Raw genomic sequence first — 20055 nt, forward strand, 5'->3', positions numbered from 1 at the left:
AATCTTAATGGGGTTTGTGAGGAAATAAATGACAAAAAAATGACAGGAGTCTGTGCAAGGGTGGGAGTCAAGGAAGGGCTTCCAGAAAAGCATGAGCAAGGCTCGTGTGCTGTGTGGCAGCACAGGCTTTGGGTTTTGTGGAAAGATTAAAGAAGATTCGAGAGGCCGGAGGTGAGGTTGATGAATATGACTGGATAGATGACCCTCAAAGTGAAATCAGGAGCTTGCAAAGAGTTTTAAAGAAGTAGGTCTTCACAAATGGCTATGACTAAATAGAACTTAGACTATTTACAATTATCACTTGATCCTTTTGACAACTTCAGAAGCTAGCTATTGACGACCTCCTTTTTACTAATGGAAACACAGGAGAGAAGCAACTCCCCCAATCCCTAGTCTTATAGGTAAGCTTGGAAATGAGACACATCACAGTCCCGGGGTCCATGCATCAAGCTATACCATGACAACCTTTTAGACGACTGTTTCTGTAAAAGCAAGACTTGGGAAGAAAGCCTGTAGAAAAGCAGAGGAGTTTTTGTCCCAGAAGTGATGGGCAGAGGATGGTGGAGAAGATGGAAAATTAAATCAGCCGATTATGTATCTGTGTTGAAATCTCACAAGGGCCTGCTGAAAGAATGGATTTCACGGGCCAGAGAAAAAACCTGGTGGGGAATGCATCTTTTAGAGACAGCTGAATCACACTGCAGAGATGGCTTCCCCTAGAACCTCCTATTGCTTTGTCTCTAAATTGCACTTATTTTCCAAGCATTTGCAATGTACTCCCTTTGGTGCTTCATGGGGGCACCCTTCTAATAGCAGCCATTCTTCAGATCTTTTATATGAACATACTCGTTATTAGTGAAGTTTTACATTGTATATCATACCATCTACTTTTGTTTTGTTAATAACTGGTCTTGGGGAAACTGCTTATAAATGCTTCTTAAAATTCTACTAGGGGCTGGCCATGTGTAGCTCAGTAGTATAGCACTTGCCTAGCATGGACCAGACAATGGGTTCAATCCCCAGCCCCACAAAGATATCTGTTATAGGAACACACTATAATTTTTAGATCGTGTTGTTACTCTCCCCCCTCCCCTCTATCTTTGGTCAGGCACTGTTTCTAATTTTTCACTTCTTACTAATTCCATTCATATAAATATTTTTATTGAAGTCATGATTGTTTCCTAGGGCTAGGAAAATAAACATGAAATTTGTAAGTCATTCATTAATAAATTAGTTACTTATTTTTGCATCACATTTCACTACAACTATTCACATCAGCCACTACACTGTGAGAGAGCCTGCAAGAATGCAAATTAGCTGAGAGCCAATGCTGGTGGATGGATAGATGGGCAGTAGGTGTCCACGAAGTGGCAACAGTGGCAAGAAGAAAGACCTTCATCTGAGACTGAGGCATAGCCAGAGGAGTGTTCTAGAAGAGAAGAGAAATTGTCCTGCAGTTTTCCAGGAAAATGAATGGAGCCAAGTATACAGTCAGATTACCCGAAACCAGTAACTACTTAAGGCAATGAACATGAGGTCACAGCATGGCGTGATCCTTTCCTCTGGCATGTGCAGTTCCACAGGTTTTAGAAGTCAGACTTCATCAGTACCAAACTTCCAAATCGTCACCTCCATACCAATGGCCACTGGGCTGTGGTACTTCCTGGTGAACTTCTAGTATTTTTTTTTTCTTTCTCAGAATCGCTGTCTTTGTCTCAGCAGCCCTGGACTGTACTCAGGGCACTACTCTCCTCTTCCACACTCACATTCACTTTTAGGTTGAACTCTCCAATGAATCCGTACCTTCCCACCTCCCACTCTCCCACCCAAACTGAGAAGCACATTCTTCCTCTCAGGCCCACAAGGCCTGAGCTGTTCAACATTACTTCTTTGCTCATTCGCTTTCAATACCTACTTTATCCCCATTCCTTAAGGCAGCCGACTTTTTTTTCTGTTAATTCGCATTCCTGTTTTTTAATATCTTGAACAGGGTAGGCTCGATTTCAAGTTAATGAAAGTCAAGTTTTGTTTATTTACAAGATGCTTTTCCTTTTAAATCTTCAGCTGTGAAAAGATCAGAGTTGCCTTGCTCATCCTCACAGGACACTTATCACTCCTGAAGACACGTTTACAAGTAAACACTAACAACCTGCTCAACAGTTACATTAGGGAGAAGTCTGAAAACGAGGCAAGTTGCTTGCTTGCAAAAGCGAGATTGTCTACTCAGTTTTACAATGACCACAATAACTAAGACAAATGCCATGTTTGTATGATATTTTTAGTATTTCTACACATTTCTAGTTTCAGTATGACTAAAATATTCTCTCTCTCACTCTCACACACACTCATTCTTATTAAATTTAATTCAACAATCATGATAACTTCAAATAGAAGTTGCCAGTTTTTTTTTTATTGACACATGTTTAAAACTTTTATTGTCATTTGGCTAATCCAGCAGGCAAAGTTGGAAATTCTAGGTTGCTTACCAAAATAACTTTTCTAAAATTTAGTAAATGGTGCAGTTCTCTCAGAAGTTATATTTTTTAAGGCAGGAATTACCACATAAATATGGCAACCTCATAAGGTCAGGCCCAGATACCCACCGAAGAAGAACAAACAGGACAAACTTCCATGGGACGCGCATGTTAATAAAGAAAACCTGCAGTGGGACCTAATACCTAGCATGAGCAACGGAGATACAGAATGATGTTTCCCCTTTCACTCTCATACGCAATGTATAAAGAAACCTCATGTGCCATTAGAAAATTAAAACAAAATTTCCACTTTCATCTCTAGAAGCAGCCATTCTTCAAAATTAATCCACTTAATAAGTGCTCAACTTTCTCACTCATTTTTCTCTCGTGAACTTTATTTTACATGCTCACAATAAAAAAAAATGGTATTTCTAAATCCTTGAGTTCAAATCCATCACCCCCAAAGTTATTCACACCCGAGCAAGCTGGGGAGGAATACTTAGCAAACTTCCAGTCCCTTTAAGGATAATTAGAAGACAAGCTCTTTACCCAAATGGAGTGAAAGCTTACACATCAACCTGAACACACCTGCATGGCGGGGGTTCATGCCTGCACCGTGTGGCAGTGCGGTCTATAAATAATCCTCTCGGGCTTCTTGCCAATTAGGACTCGTCACGTGGCACACACCTTAGATGTCAGCAGTTAATTTGCATGTCAATGAAACAATAATTTGATGAAATTTTAAAGCTTTATGCACTATTTATACCATAATTGGAAGCACAGTGAGTGTACTCACATGCAGATTTTTATTGTGTTCAATGATCTCTTTAAAGGCTGCATTTAAATGATCAGCATTCATCATCGCCAGAGTTTCGGTTTGGGACAGCAGATCTGCATTTTAGACATTCAGTTCTTTTAACATTGACTCCAATTGAGACGTCTAAGGGACAAGTCAGTCAAGTCCACCACACAGTAGAGAGGCAGCTGCTTCGATTCCCTACTTTAATCCCTTTGTGGCCTTAGCTGCAAACATGTCACCCTGGGTCAATGATGTTTTTTGCAAGTTGATTTTTTCTTGCCTTCCTTTCCCCGCCTCCTGCCCAGATTTTCTATAGTTAAAAGGAGCACTTTTGTGGGTGGTCTCTTCTAAAAGTTGAAAATGGTTGTTGATTCTAGTACAAAGGGAAACAACCAGTGGGCACTTAGGCTTAACTACTGTACTTAAGAGCAGTGCTTAGAACAAATACTGTATTTACATGGACAGAAATTTTAACAGCTGCCAGCCTGGTGGGGCAAACTTGCTATTGGAATGGCCACACCTACCAATCAGTGTCAGGCAAGTAGCAAGTAGAAAAACCAATGAGGGAAGGAAGTGAGAAAGTAGGAGGAGGGAAGGAAGGGGAAACAGGAGGAGGGAAGGAGGGGGGAACAAGAGGAGGGAAGGAGGGGGGAACAGGAGTAGGTAAGAGGAAGAATGGGAGGAGAATGAGGAGAGAAGGAAAAACATAAAGAGAAGCTGGGAGAATTTGAGGAGCTAGAGAGATGGCTCAGGGGTTAGGAGGGCTGATTCGTCTTCCAGAGAGAGGCTGGGGTTCAATTCCCCACAATCACATGGAGGCCAACAACTGTCTTTAACCCTAGTCCCAGGTTCTGCCCCCTTCAGGCACTACACACAGGTAGTAAGCAAACATTCACGCAGAATAAACACTCATACACATAAAAATAAATTTGTTTTTGTTTAAAAAAGAAAGAGTGCCTGAGCTTCCAGTCTCGGAGCATCATAGTAGTTCCCCAGCATTGCTTTTCGTCCTCAGCTCTAGAGAATGCTGGAAGTTTACATACTCCTAGGAAAAATCCTTCTAATAGAAAATGTGGCTGCTTTGCTGTATTGCATAGGGCTTGCAATGAGAGTGCTCCACTAGGAAGTGTGTACTCGATGTCATCAAGATCAGGCCTTGGGGTTTCATTTTAATGCTATAGATGTATGCATAAGTTGACACAATTGTTAATCGTTTCTCACATCTTCATTCAGACAAGATACAGCTACCATGAATCGAGACTACTTGGGATCAGAGTTTATCTCTTGGCTTGGCTACTATTCTATCACCATTAATCCTCCTTTTAGACCCGTTTAGATTCTGTTCTAAGTACTTCTTTACATCTACGTTGATGAGCTCTCTCATTCCACAATTGAAAACAAAAGGATGTATCCTGACAGAGAAAAATGAGAGATAAACCAAGCAAGATAAGAAAAAGGAGAAAAAGAGCAGCATTGTAGATCCGATCATTTGTCTCCAGCCACTTAAGAAATCTACATTAGTTCCCTGAAAACACATTATTTTCTTTAAAAGGATATATAATATATCATGAATTATTAAATTGACTGTCTTAGTCTTTATCTTATAAAAGCTTTCCTTCTCATTAATTAAGTTGCTCTTCATCTTAAAAGAAATAGAAACCATTGTTGATTTTTAAACTCAACTTTTAACTCAATAATATTTTCTTCAATTAGTTTACATCAAAGGAAACTGAAAGCACTATTTTAATGAACATCGTTTAGTCATTTGACTAACATTTCTGGTTTGGTCTACTCAAGCAAATGACGTCAAACATCTCTTGTTTAATGAACATCTAGTGAGTAGCCATGGAAGGAAACCAAAAAGGTTTTACTTAAATATTCTGGAAACACACACTGACACACTTCATTCTTCCATAAAGGGAACAGTCGTCCTCCCCACAACAGTACAAGAAAACAGAGTCTTTGATATCTATGGGAAGCCAAAGCCAACAGTCAAATGTAGCCAGCAAAGGCAGGGCTTCTGCTTAGCAAAGTAGAGTCTGTGGGAGCCAAATGCTCGGCATGGGCTTGGATTTATGGGTCCAGAAGAGTTTCTTAGTGCATTCTACTCAGGAAAAGCTGCTCTGCTTCCTGACTGCTAAGTTCTGACTCAAATTTTAATGGAACTTACGCTCCTTCTCTCTTCACTGCTTCCCTCACCAATAACCTACCAAGTGTTCAACAGTATGTTCCTTCATACAGGCTATGTGGAACATATTTACCATACACTTATGACACAGAGGGAAAATATCAAAAGACTCAGGTTTAAGAAGTATTGATTTAAAAGGCTATTCATTCTGAAGACAAGTGGCCTGACATAGACTCAGCAAAGACTTCAATGATCGTGTACAGTACAAATAATTCTCTATCTGGGGGTCCTGAGAAATTACAACAAGTGGTTGTAGAGTAATGAATGTTTGTAATTCATTAGCTGCTATTTTAAAATGCAAAGCACACCATGACATCAATGATGTTCTTTTAAATCTCGACGGACAAGCTATTACAATGAGAGCGCCTGGGAAAAGACAGTGCACTCCAATATATATTTGATGAAATTTCAATGTTTCCATAACAGTAGCATTTCATAATTTATAGAAGGACGAACATGTCCCCAGATTGGTTTAAAAGTACAGATTTTATTTCTAGAAACGTCTCATGAAATTTTAGCAGTAACATGTCAATACTCAAAGCTTGCTAATGGCCCTTAATATGACTTTAGTATGCCTTTAGGAAAACAAATAGCAGTTGCTGAAATCACATTTTCTTCCTCTGAAAAGTAGGTAACATTTTTAACTGCTTTTTCTTCTCTTCTCACTTTCTATCTTCCTTCAGCTCCTAGACAACAAAACAATGCCCCTTTCTTCCTGTGGAAGAGAAAACTCAATAAATAAAATGGCTACAGGGCCTCAAAGCAGTGAAATTATGGCTTTCTAAGGAGTTGGTTTTTCCTTTATGAAGAAACACATTTTAAAAAGACCTTTCCCAACACACATTAAAGTCAGGCATCTTTCAATGAAATAATTATTTTGGCAGTGCTAACTAAATATTGCTGACTGATAAATGAGACCCAAATAATTAAGTTCTGTTCTTTTACAATCAAGATTTAGTGTAGTCATCAATCTGAGTAGAATTTAGCGTCTGGAGACTTTGGAAGATGAAGAAGCTACTAACTGAAATCGGTCATGTGGGGAGGTGGTTAAATGACTGCTCGACTTGAACGTAGCTTTGGATAACTTTCATGTCTTAATCTTCATTAGAACTTGGCTGATCCATTGCTCATTTGTTCCTGCCTTAACTTGGACACTTGAGTGCATACAAACAAAAGAAAACCTGTGCAGATAATTCAGTGCATCGGATGGGCGGCACAGTGTCCAATATAAGATGTAACAGTAGGCTATAGCCAAAGTTCTTCTTAACAAAATAATACAAGTAAAGCAATGTTGTCATAAAAAACATTTAGCTTAGAAGCATTAAAAGTGACAGGGGAGAGAGAAGAACAGATTATTCTTTACATGTGTGTCTGAGGAACTGAGACGCATGCCCAGGTTTCCACTGTTACTTATCATCTACCTAATTCACACTTCACAGCCTTGGATCAGTCCTCCAGCTTTTCATACTACAATCAACACCCACACGTCTCCATCTATTCCTCTTCCCTCCAAGAGCAAAAGAAGCTATGGCCAGAGAAATGTTCACATGAGGTATTTCTCCTGAGGGCTGAACTCCAGGTTTCAGCAGACAATGCCCTTAGCAGGTCGTGGGCACAACAACATCAAATCCAGGGAGAAGGGCAGTGGTGTTTGTCAGACACTACTGCTATCACGACCGACTACAGATACATAATGCATATGCATAAATATGTGTGCATTCGATACCCACATAAAATGATATTTTAATACTTCTGGCCAAGAGCTGTGCACCTTAGGAAAAGCAGGGACAAATGCATCCTTAGGTCAGGGACTAAGTCACTGACACCATAAACAGGTGATATTATTGTCAGGTAAATAGTGGGGGGAAGCCAAAGAAGGATGTATATGCTATGATGGAAAAGAAGGGTTTCCTTAAAGTGTCCTGGGGCTCCCCAAAGAGGAGAGGAGGGAGATGAGGCTCCCTATGCCTCTGCCTCTGGATCTACTTCCATCCTTAAATGCTAACATCAGGGCTAGGGTGGGGAGCCATGGATTCTAAACCACTGTGTGGTCATATGTACAGAGGAACTTACACTTTGTTTATTAAAAGGGACTCCTCTCCCAGAACCATGCAATCTTACTACTTGAAGGTACAAAAAGAATGAATGCAAATTCACAAAGAGAGGGAAAGGGCCAGAAAAAGAATAAACCCCGCCCAAGAACAGGGAAACAGGTGCAAGCAGGAGAAAACAGCCAATTGCCCCAAATGCTTAAAACTCCACCTTCATTATTCTGAAAGCAATTTCAATACGGGAGTGGATATCATTCTTGCTTCCGAAGCTCCATTCGCTGGGCTGTATGTCTGAATCAGTCAGATCTAAGTTTTGCACTCAGAGACGGTTTCGGTTGTCGACTACTCTTGCTCTCTGAACCAAGAAGTCCCTTTCCAAAAATGTATGGCAAGACGACTCCGACCCTCACTCCTTCAGGTCAACACTTTTATTAACCTAGTGAGCTCTGTCTGTGTCGCTCATCCTGGCCCCAAGAACAGTCACCGCGAACAATGAGCCAGACGAGGGACCCACCCAGTGAGCACCTGCTAGCGCGAGCCTGGGAGCGGGACGCCCGCCCGGGCCTTGGGTTCTGGTTCCCCACCCTGCCCTTCCAGACCCCAAGAAAAACCTGGAGGCAAGTGGTTCGCTGCAAGAGACTCTGAGCTCCCGAGTCAACCCAGCCTCCCAACACCCACCAGTTAGAGCCGCTGTACCTAAAACGAACATAAGCCCAGCGGTGCTGCGGGGTGGTCCAGCCACCACCTACCAGTGGCCCCGCGGGTTCTGACAGGCACCGGCGCCCCGTGGCCCACACTGAAATCCCCAGAGCTGTGGGGTAGAAAGAGGTGGGGCCGGGAGCCTTAAAGTGGCTTCCGCTGGCCCGCCCCTGGCCTGGCATGTCTCTGGGATCCGGTAAGACACAAAAGATGGGCAACATCCGAGCTTGCCACTGTGCCGTCGCCGGGGTGAGCGGCGGGGCCTCGGGTGGGTCCCTGTCTCCTCTCCCCACTGTCCATTCCCGCTTCCGTGTCCACAATCCGGCTTCCTGGTCCCAATTCCAGTTCCCTAGTCCCAATTCCCTCTCCCTGGTTCTGATCTTCTCTTTTTGGTCCCCATCCCGGCTCCTGGGTCCCTATCCCGGATCCGTGGTCTCTGCCCGCGGCGGGAGCGTCACTGGATGCCGCCGAGCCCGGCGCGCTTTCCGGGAGCTCGAGTGGGCAGCGAAGGGCGCGGGCGGCGGAGACAAGAGACACTTACTTGCCGGGAAGACTGAGCGCCACTCGCTCCTCACTCGCAGGTGTCCGGCCCCGCAGTCCGCGAGGGCGCTGGAGCAGCTTGGAGCTGGGCACTTGGCGAGCCTGAACACCCTCGCCTTCGCTCAGCTGCGCGCTGTCCCCCGCACCCGGCACGCCGCGGCACCATCCGCAGCCCCAGGCCTCTGCCCCGCTCTCCCACGTCGCCCGCTCCAGGCAGACCACACCCTGTCACCCCCGCAGCCCTCCACTCCTGTCTCTTTGACACTTCACCGGTTACTCCGCCGCCCGGCGTCCTCCCACCCCCTCAGCCCACGTGCTTCAGCGCTCGCTCCCAGCTCCAACTTCCCCCGATGGTCCCCGCCCGCCTGGGAACCTCTGGACTCAGGCTGGAAGGTGCTGGGTCCTTCCTTCCACAAGCCCAACCTTAGCACCTAGGTCCTCCCGTTGGTGGTGTCACTGCGATGTAATGTGTGCTGTATGCTGTATATCATGTGTAAAGATGTATTTTGCTCTTGCTGTTGTTGAGCCACGCATTGTTACTTTCAATATTATAGAGATGTGTTTATTCCCAGGAATCAATCACTGATTAGTCACTGGCTTTGACCCATCAGCCCAGTTGTTGCCTCTTGCAGAAAACCTTCCAAAATCTCTAGCATCATTTCAGACAAATCAGCCTACTTTATTTCCTTTTATATGTATGCATGTATGTACGTAGTATGTATGGATGCATGCATGCTTGCATTTTATTTTTTGTCTTTGTAGTTTTTTTCTGTAGGAATATTTTATTAGTAGGTTTATTTCTTTTTTCTTCCTGCAAAGTCTTAAGTTCCGTCCTGAGGGCTGCCTCCTCATAGATTTAGCCATGGAGGCTTCCCTGCCTCGCTGTTACAACTTTGTCAGTCGCCTCTAGTGTAAGCCTCAAGACATAGTGTAAATTCACGGATGCTCAAAACTGCCCCTAACTTATGAACATAAACTTTGGTCATTTTATATCACACTGAAATGAGGAGTTTAATTGCGTGCTTGGCTGTATCCCAAATCCTAGTCCTGTAGAAACCCAGAGACGTTTTACATTTGGCTGAGTGATTTCTCATACTATGATGAGACTTAGCAGGGTTAATAACTTGGGTTATCACTAAATGTGACACTTTAAAGCTTTTTCTAGAGCAAGGACTCCAAGTATCACACATGCACAAGCTTGAGTCCTTGGGCCTTTCTTAACAGGGCACTTGGATGCCCACCTGCCCAGCCACAATGACTTTAAGGACCGCTACCACAGAAAACCACCCAGACGACACCTTTCTTTTTAGAATGATACCATTGTTCTCTTTACCTCTTATTTTAGTCTCACTTTCTTAAGAGTTTTAAGAAATAAAATAATAACCACTTAAAGGTCTTGGTGCACTCATTGTCTTAACTCTTACACATAATAAAATTTCTCTGCCTATATCGTGCCCCAGCCACTCACCCAGATAACCTAATCCCTTTAGTTTCTTCCTCGAAACAAACAGCAGCTTATGCTTACTAAGAGACCAGCCCCCAGCCAGCACTGCTGGAACAGCTCCGCTCATTAGACATTTTATGGATGACACCAGGAGGAGAAGGGGGATCAAAAAGCTGTTTATTAATCATTGTAGCAAGGACTGGATTCCCAGCAACCTACTCGGTCTTGACCAGCACAACACTTGTCTTATCACAATGTCACATACCTATTAAGGAACAAATATGTGAAAAAACATATATATTTATCCTTTTTTAGCTGCATTGCCAGAAACTGAATAGAAGTCTGGTGGACTATTGAGACAGACATAGACATGTGTCCCTAGATCGAAAACTCTTGGTAACACCATCAACACTATAACCTTGATTTAAAATATGGGAGGGAACGTGATATATCTTAGCATTTCAGGTTGTCTGTGTGGAATAACTCAGCCTTCAAACTTGGATTCAAGGTTCATACTGGCTACTTTTGTGTGTCCACCTGACAATCTACAGCCATCAGAGAGAAAGGAGCCCAAGTTGAAGAAATGCCTCCATGAGATCCAGCTGTAAGGCCTTTTCTCAATTGGTGATGACTCAGGGAAGGCCCGGGCTATAGTGGGTGATACCATCCCTGGGCTGGTGGTCCTAAGTTCTGTAAGAAATCAAGTTGAGCAAGCCAGGGGAAGCAAGCCACTAAGCAGTACCCTCCATGGGCTTCTGTATCATTAGCTCCTGCCTCCAGGATCTTGCCCCGTTTGACTTCCTCCAATGACAGACTATGGTGGCCTAGAAGTGTAAGTAAAATTGACCCTTTCCTTTCCAACTTGCTTTGTGATTATGCTATTTCCTCACAGCAATAGAAACCCTAACCAAGACAAGGTCCTTCATGATCTGTGAAAGACACCCCAGCTATACTGCCTTTGATGGAGCACACTGCCAGGCTAATGTTTGACTTCCAGAAACAAGGGTACATGTGTAAGGCAACCTTCAAGTCATCAACAGACCGGTGGACACCAAGGTTAGCCAAGTCCCAGCTCCCACCTCTGAATGGTGCCTATAATGATGAATGACTTCGGAGATGTAGTAAAATATCTTCAGGTGGAGAGATTATCTTGACCCTTGAGGACCCTAAATGAGATCACATGGCTTCATGGGTGGGAGGCAAAGGGAGAGTTAACAGAGAGGAACAAAATGTACTTGAAGGCCAAGATTACAGCAGTTGGCTACAAGCCAATCAGTGGCAGAGGACACCAGGAGCCAGAAGGAGCATCGAAGAGTTTCTCCCACAGATTCTCTGGAGGGAACATAGCTTTGGTTTCATGCTGGTTTCTATCCAGTGAATGTGATTTTGGAAATACGGCTTCTAGGACTGTTTTGTAAAAGTCTTCTCCAAGATCAAAACATTCTGTCCTGCAGGAGAGCTCCTTAAGCAAGAGTTAAACAGTCCCTAACCCCCAAAATTGCTTTAAGAACTTTCTGAAACTAGCCAGGTAGTGATGGTACACACCCTTAATCCCAACACTCAGAGTTGCAGAGGCAAGCAGATCTCAGTGAGTTTGAGGCCAGCCTGGTCTACAAAGCAAGTTCCAGAACAGCCAGGACTTTTCCTCAGACAAACCCTGTTTTGAAACAAAACAAGGCAAAACAAACAAACAAATAAAGAACTCACTGAAACTGGTTAGATTTTCCAGGTCTTTTCCTACCACAATAAGCAGAGCCAAGGTACAAAGAAGGTCTTCTGTCAAGAAAATGCCTGGAAGATGTTTCGAGCAACTGAGGCAACTGGAAAGGACACTCTGAAACTGCTCAGCTTCCTGCAGGCTGTGCAGTGTGCTCCAGCTTCCCAGCTTTGTGAGCTGTCACCCATGCTTTGGAGGGGCTTTGGTGATACAGCTCTCTTTGATTCATTTCGGCTCCTGTAAGTAATTCCACACCCACATTCCTGTAAACATCACCCATAAAACTCATTGGTTCACCAAGCTGGACTTTGGTGGTATTCTTATTTCGGTCTGTTGTGGGAACATTATTTTGGGAGAGTGGACAAGTGTGTTTCATCTTCCCTGGAAAAAAAAATCTCATCACACAATAAAGACTAACCAAAACTAAGTTTATGGTAATTTATAATAGCATTTCAAGAAAGAAATTCCTGAATAGGTTAGATGTTTTTCCATGTCTGTGGGTCAGAGAATCAGAAGACATCCTCAACACCTGGTCCTTGTCCTCGGCTGTGGCTGGAGGACCAGCTAAAGAAGAAGAAGGGCGGACCTCTGACTGGGATGTGGCCATTTTAGTTTTTAAAAATGCATGGAATAGCTAGGAGATTCAAGACTTACAGTAGATGTACTACCTAAAATTTGTTATCAGCTCTCCAAGAATGCTATCTAAAATCCGCAGGTATTAAAGTTTCCTTCCAGTTTACAGGATGTAGGATTTCAGTGCCAATGTTTAGAAAGGCAAAACTTCCCTACTGTCAGCCAAGAACAGTCAGTAGAAATTAAGCTCTGTGTGAATGCTGAGCCAGCCCTAGAGACGGGCTCCACAACTCCAGACCTCCATCAACTGTTATATACTGCACACTTTAAACTTAAGCGTAGATCTCATTTAAGTATGTTAAAAAATTAAAGTAAGATATAGCTGTATTTTAAGGACACATGCTAGAATTACCTAGTGAACAGCAAAAATTATACTTGCTATAAGTTAAAAGCATGATTTTTTAAAAAAATAATAAACCATTTGTAGACTCTTCTTCAATGTATTTCAGATTTTGTTAATCTCAGTGATATCCATGCACTTTATATTAAGTCATAGTAGATTTAATTTGATTATCTTTTAACTATGTAAAACAGAACACTTCTAGTAAAACTATAGATGGCCAGTTAATAAATTTTTACTAAGACTCAACACTCCATGTAATGTTTGGGGCACTAAATTGTCTTTGTTTCACATCATGTTAACCACATAGTAACTGGAACTTCTGAACCCAAATTAACAGTGATCATTGATTCTCCACTAGTCTGGGGCTGTCTCCCTGTTTTAGAAAGCAGAAAAGAAAGAATGAGTTGATCTGGTAAAGTTTAGTCCCAGAGTTCCCTAAATACTCAGCCACTAATGAATTTCTTGTTGTCTTGTATAGTGTTCAGCGTGTTACTGTTCATCAGGAGGAGAATTAAATTCCACTGTGGTTTTTTTTTCCACTTGTAATTATTTCATTCTCATTCATGGCTTCTTGAATTCAGTACAGTATTTCCAGATACCAGCAACTGAATTATTCCTTCCTTTTTGTGATCTAGCCTGCAGGATATCTAGTCATCAAGATACATACAAGCTGTCTGAAAAGACAGAGGAGGAGAGGATGCTAGTGTATGTGGCAAGTCAGAAAATCAGTTGTGACTTCACTTCCTGTTCCACGGAAACAGTACAAACCATGTTCTTATCGACTTCACATCTGTAATCTCTTACATTTATCTCTTGGGGCTGGAGGAGATGGTTCTGCAGGTGAGATCACAGGCTGCATGGGGACTGGAGCTGGGATCCAGTGGACAGGGTGACTCATGTGTAACCCTACCTAGCACATGGGAGGTATACCCGAGGATATTTCAGCAAAGAGGCTAGGTATTCTAGGAAGTCAGGAGTTCTGGGTGCCAACGAGAAGCCTTAATATATAAGGTAAGAGAGGTTGAGAAATGCCCAACAACCAACTTCTGGCCTCTACAAACATGTACACACATATGCATGCTTACCCACACCCACATGCTATTCACATACATGTGAACACACACACATGATTACCACATACACATAAATGCCAAAGAAAATTATATAACTTGTCATCTTTTTATCTTCATTAGACTCCTTGAAGCCTTCTTGTTGGAGTATAATTGTTTGGAGACAAGAGTTGGACAGTTCCTAACGTAGAGTACTTGATAGTTGAGTGAAATCACCAGTTTTTAATCAAGTTTATATCCCACTCTCCAAAGAGGGAATAACCATAGCCATCTTATGCTGTTAATTCTTGAGAAACACCAGTATGTCTAACGTCAGGCCTCATACAGAGTACTTGGTCAATATGTCTCAAAGCGCTTTTGACCTTCCCTTCCATAATTCCACACTATGCTGTAGCTCCCAACCAAGCTTTTTGCAAGAATTGGCACATACTAACACCTTAAAATCCATTAGTCACAGAAGGTAGTGGATAAATGGGAGGCAACTTTGCTAAAAGTGTTGTGAAATTGACAAAGTGATCTGGAATTCTAAGGCAAGTGCTAATACTAATAATTAATAAGTAATAATGGACGATACCAACAAGTCTTTGATTCTGGCTGAGCCTTGGAGAATTGCTCTGCAAGAAATGTTTGATGCTTTGCCTTTTTCATCTGAAAATTCAATTGAGAGCCCCAGAACAGCAGCATCTATTGATCAATGGATGCTGTTTCATTCATTCTGCTTGGCTCTGTAGGAATTCCCATTTATCCTAAGTACCATTTACTTTTCCTGTATTTTGACCTACCTATGTGGATTCAATTAGTGATGGCTACATTTAACAGCAAAGGCGGCTTCTGTCTCCTTGATCAGGAATGTGAAGCCCAACTGGCTGCAATGAGTGTGATTTTGTAGTCACCAGGATGAAGCTCCCAGCATAGTCCCGGGGCCACTTTGAGCCTCTGATGTCTGTGGAACCACCATCACTGCTGTACAAGTTGGAGACAGAAAAAGGAACAAAGGGAAAAGGGTTGTTAAAAATGACTTCCAATGTTAAAAATATCTTCCCAGTTAAAACATACTTTTGTATGTGATTTTTTTCAAGGTAAACAATGATTGTTAATGTGACAAATTAATATTTTACCTTAAATAATTGTGATTATACTTTTAATAACATAGAATCCCTATTTCTTCTACCCGATACTTTTCCTTTTATTTATTTTTAATTATGTGACAGAGTTTGAAGTTTCATTATAGCATTATCAAGCTTAATTTGTTTATGTAGATTTTTCTTCTCTCTTTTGGCTTCATTTCCCTGTTGTCCCCAAATGTACCCTTCCAATTCCAGTAGCCTCATTTCTGCTTTCATATTACATACATTCTAGTACATTCCCCTTCTTTGGAACATCTTCCCCTCTTCTGCTACCATTTTTAGTTTCATGAACTACACCACACACATTAAATTTAGAATACAAATACGAGAGAGAAATTATATTGTCCTGAGTCAGGATTACCCGATTTTATATAATAGCTTTCAGATCCACCAACTTGACTGCAAATTGTGTCATTTCTTTGAAAAGCTGAATAAAATCCCATTCTGTATATGCACCACATCTCCAGTATCCATTCATTGGTTGATGAACACATAGACTGGTTCTACTTTCTCATTAGGAAGTAAAGCAGCAATAAACCTGGATGTTCAAGTATGCCTGCAGTATGATAGAGTTATCTGGGTCTATGCCCAGAGGTGGTATAGCTGGATCATAGTAGTTAGGTTTTGAACTTTTTGGACAGCTGTCACACTGCTTTTGGAAGGTTGCTGTACTAGTTTATAGTCCCACCAGTGGTGTTTTCTTCCCCATATTCTCACCAGGACTTCTTACCACTTGTTTTCTTGGTGACAACCATACTTACTTATTTTTCTATATGTTACTCTTCTTGGACACTTTAAAAATTTATTGGCCATATTTCTTCCTTCCTTCTTTCCTTCCTTCTTTCCTTCCTTCTTTCCTTCCTTCCTTCCTTCCTTGAGAACTGTTTTGAATTATATTAACCCATTTATTGGTTGACAAATATCCCTGTCTGAAGTGTAGATGTCAGTGATCTTTCATTCTGTGTTTACCCGTTCACTCTGCTCTCAGTTTCCTTGGCTGTGTCAGGGCCTATTGATTTGCCAGTTCTTTCAGCTGTTCCCTGTGCTGTCCGAGTCCTATTTAGAAAATCTTTGCCTGTGTTTAGGTCTAAAGATATTTTATCTGTTTTCCTAGGGGGTTTCATCATTGTGAGTTTTGAACCAAGGGCTTGGTTCCATTTGATTTCTGTGCAGGGTGAGAGATGTGGATCTAATTTTAGTCTTTGGCAGGTAATGTCCAGTTTTGCCAACACCTTTTGTTGAATAGATTTTTCTCTAAGTGTGTGTTTGTGGTGACATTGTTAAATATTAGACAGCAATAGCCATATTTGGTTGTTTTTGAAACCTCTATTTTATTTTTCTCCCCACACATTCTCTCCCTCCCTCTCTCCTCCTCCTCACCTCTTCTTTTTCATCTGGTACAATATTGTCTAGTATAATTCAAAATCTGGTCCCAGCAGTATGCCTTGTGTGTCATGGTTGTCTGCCCGTCCACGTGCGTTCCGGTAGTACTTTCAAGTCCTGGGAAGAACAGCTCTAGAAGTTTGATGGGGGTCGCAGTGACACTGCAGGTTCAGCTGGGAGTATACCCATTTCCACATTCATTCTGCCAAGCAGGAGAAGCAAATCTCTTTGGATCACCTAATGTTTTTACTTACTATTTGTTAGTTTAAGATTTTTATTTTAACGTTTTTTTTCCATTTCCTTGATTAGATTTATTCCTAGTACATTATTTTGGTAAGCTGGTATAAATGGGATATTTCTCTATTTCAATAAGTTAATTATTGCTATGTAGAAAAACTACTTAGCTGTAACCTTCAACTTGATTGTAAGTGTCTATCAGATATAAAGGTTTTCTGGCAAAGAGTATTTTAAGTATAACATGTGATCTGCAAACAGAGGTGATTTAATTTCTTTCCTATTTGTATCTGATTTTTATCTTTCTCTTGTTTTATTGATATTCCTAAGACTTTAAGCATTATTTCCAAAAATAATAAAGAGAGGATGAATGCTGGTAGTCTTTCTTCCAGATTTTAGAAAAAAAATGCTTTTCATTTTTTCACCCATTTAATGTGATGTTGGGTAGATTATTGTCATAAATAGCTCATATGATTTTGAGGTATGTTCCATGTTTTACTGATTTTTCAGAAATTTATCATGTTCAAGCTTGACAAATGCTTTTTGTTTATCCATTGAGGTGATCACATCATTTCTACCCTTAAAACTATTTGTATAGAGTATTGCAAGTGTGGATTTGCACATGTTGAACCAACCTTGCATGCATATGATGAAACTAACCTGATTGCAATGTAGGAGTCCATTAATGTATTTTTAAATAAACTTTTCTTAGCATAAGAAATGCTAGGTACTATATGGCATTTCCAAACAAGTATATTGAGCATTTTTTTGCTCAATATAACACTTTCTAGTTCCATCCATTTTCTGCAGTTTTTCATAGTTACATTTTTATAGCTAATTAAATTACCTTTGTGTGTGAATACTAAATTTTAGTTATCCATGTATCCATTGATGTACATGTAGACTTGTTCCATTTTCTTTGTGAATAAATGTGGTTAAAAATATGGACACACTCAGCTGGACTGTGATGGCTCACCCCTTTAAACCCAGCACTCGGGAGGCAGAGGCAGGAGGATTTCTGTAAGGTTGAGGCCAGCCTGGTCTACAAGAGATAGTTCCAGGACAGGCTCCAAAGCTTCAGAGAAATATTGTCTCAAAAAACAAAACAAAAAAGCATTGAAAAATATATGGACACACACACACATCTCTGTTATAGGCTATGAATTTCTTTGAGTAGGTGCTCTGAAGTGGTATAGTTCTTTCATGTGATAGTTCAATTTTCAATTTTTTGATCAACCACCATCTGTAATATACTTGGCTTCACTCCTTATAGGAGTTACATATTTGTTTACTGGATGATCATAATTCTGAATCAGTTGAGATGAAATCTCCAAGTAATCTTAATTTAAAATCCCTAATGGATAAATGTGTTAAATTCTTTAAAAACATTGTTTTGGACATTTGTGTTTCTTCTTTTGAGAACTCTCTTTTCATATCATGAAGCTATTTATTGACTGGCCATTTTAGGGTTTTACTTTTCTTTTTGATGTTTAATTTTTGCCCATCTTCAGATATTGACCCTATCTGAAGTGTTACTGTTATGGATTTTCTCCCACTCTGTTGACCATCTGTTTGGTGGGTTGATAGTTTTCTTTGCAGAATCCATAAGACTGTATTTGTCTTGTTTCTCAATTCACTAGGGTCTTTCCTATGCTCTTAGAGACCTATCCAGAATGTGTTCCTTTTTATCTCTACCTTAAAGTGCTTTCTGATGCTTATATCTAGTGTGTACCTTGCTTATGGTTTAAAATTAATGAAGGTCTTTGATTCGCTCTGAATTAATATTTTTGTTATGGGGTAATATATGGATCTATTTTCATTCTTCTACATATGGAATTAATGAGTCCCTCAACTCATTTTGAAATTTTTTTTTTGGCAGAAACCTTTGCACCTATACTCATTCGAGGACATGTCTATAGTTTTCTTTATGCTATGAGTTCAGAAATTGTCCTTCCCTTTCTATCTGGTGGAACAGTTTGAGAATTATTGGTGTTGGATCCTCCTCCGAAGTTTGGCAGAATTCAGCTCTGAATCCATTTAGTTCTGGCTTTCCTTGGTAAAGAGATTTTAATTCCTGTTGTGGCTCTGTTTAACTTTAGTTTTGGTGAATCACATGGTTTAGAACATTTTCAGTTTCTTCTAGGTTTTATTCCATATTGAATATAAGTTTCAAAGAAATCTTGTACATTTTGTTTGTAAATTATTACATTTTAATTGTGGGTTTTCTCCCTTTTTTTGTTAGTTTGTATAGTGATTTTTCAATTTCCTAACATTTTCAAAGAACTAACTCTGTTGATTTCATAAACCACTCTTTATGTCAATTTCATTAATTTCTGTCCTAATCATTATTATTTTTTACCTTTTGCTGAGCTTTAATTTGGAATTTTTTTCTTTTGGTATGGAATGTTGAAGTGAATTATTAGGTCACTTATTTGGACAGCACTCTGCTCTCTCTTTTTTAATGTGAAGATTTGTAACTTCTCGCTATTCTATTTTACTGTCTGTCTTTGTCCTATAGGTTCTAATAGGTTTTGACACACTTTCCATTTTAATATAATAATTTAATTTTTTTCTTTCTTGATTTCTTTAACGAAATTTAAAAGTTTAGTCTCTGCATATTTGTGCTATTTTTGAGATGTCTTTTGCAGTGATTTTAAATTATACCTTTTTGTCTTCTGATATGTTTTTAAAGATTTCTTTCTTTTGGGGGTGTTTGTTTAAGATTGATTTGTGCTCTGCAATTTGATCAACTTAGAGAGGGTTCTGTGGGCCAATGAGAAGAACGCGCAGTCCCTATCGGCTGGATGGAATACTTTTTCAGATAGGCAGCTATAGCTGTTGAATCCAATTGAGCTGTAGTATGAGGTCTGAAGAAATAGACAAATCCAAGACTGGAGTAGTGATGTCTCTTTCTCCTCTCTTCACACCTTTGTGACAAAAGTCTTTTAGTTATATGAAATTGTGAAATTGTGAGTCCTAATATTCAGTATTGTCAAAGTTATTAATAGTGGAAGTGTTCTTTTTTGATTTTGACTTATTTCGGTTCGTGTCTGTTTCATCAGATATAAGAATCAATATACCAGCTGTCTGTGATATAGCTATTCCTAGATAGATTGATTCTTAGGTTGACTTTTAGATTTTTTTTAATCTTTCTTAGAATGATGTTGGGATTCTCTTCTGTATGCTATGAATATGCTTTGTTACTAATGGTTAATAAAGAAACCTTTTTGGCCTATGGCAGGTCAGTATATAGCCAGGCTGGAAGAGATATATAAAGAGAGTAGGCAGAGTTAAGGAGACACCATGTAGTTGCCAAAGGAGAAGGATGCTGCAACCTTATTGGTAGGTCACAG

The 20055-nt window shown here is 40.5% G+C and overlaps 1 protein-coding gene across 1 annotated transcript in view; it reads right to left on the reverse strand.

The window, feature by feature from the left end:
* Sema6d (semaphorin 6D) overlaps positions 1 to 8897 on the reverse strand; it is a 574281-nt gene extending 565384 nt beyond the window's left edge. Inside the window, exon 1 of the mRNA XM_085696406.2 lies at positions 8753 to 8897. The gene's annotated coding sequence lies outside the window, so the exon portion shown is untranslated. The remainder of the gene's footprint in view (positions 1 to 8752) is intronic.
* Positions 8898 to 20055: the final 11158 nt, after the last annotated feature.

This window comes from Myodes glareolus, chromosome 10 (assembly GCF_982192425.1).
Source record: "Myodes glareolus chromosome 10, mMyoGla1.1, whole genome shotgun sequence".
Lineage (NCBI taxonomy): Eukaryota > Metazoa > Chordata > Mammalia > Rodentia > Cricetidae > Myodes > Myodes glareolus.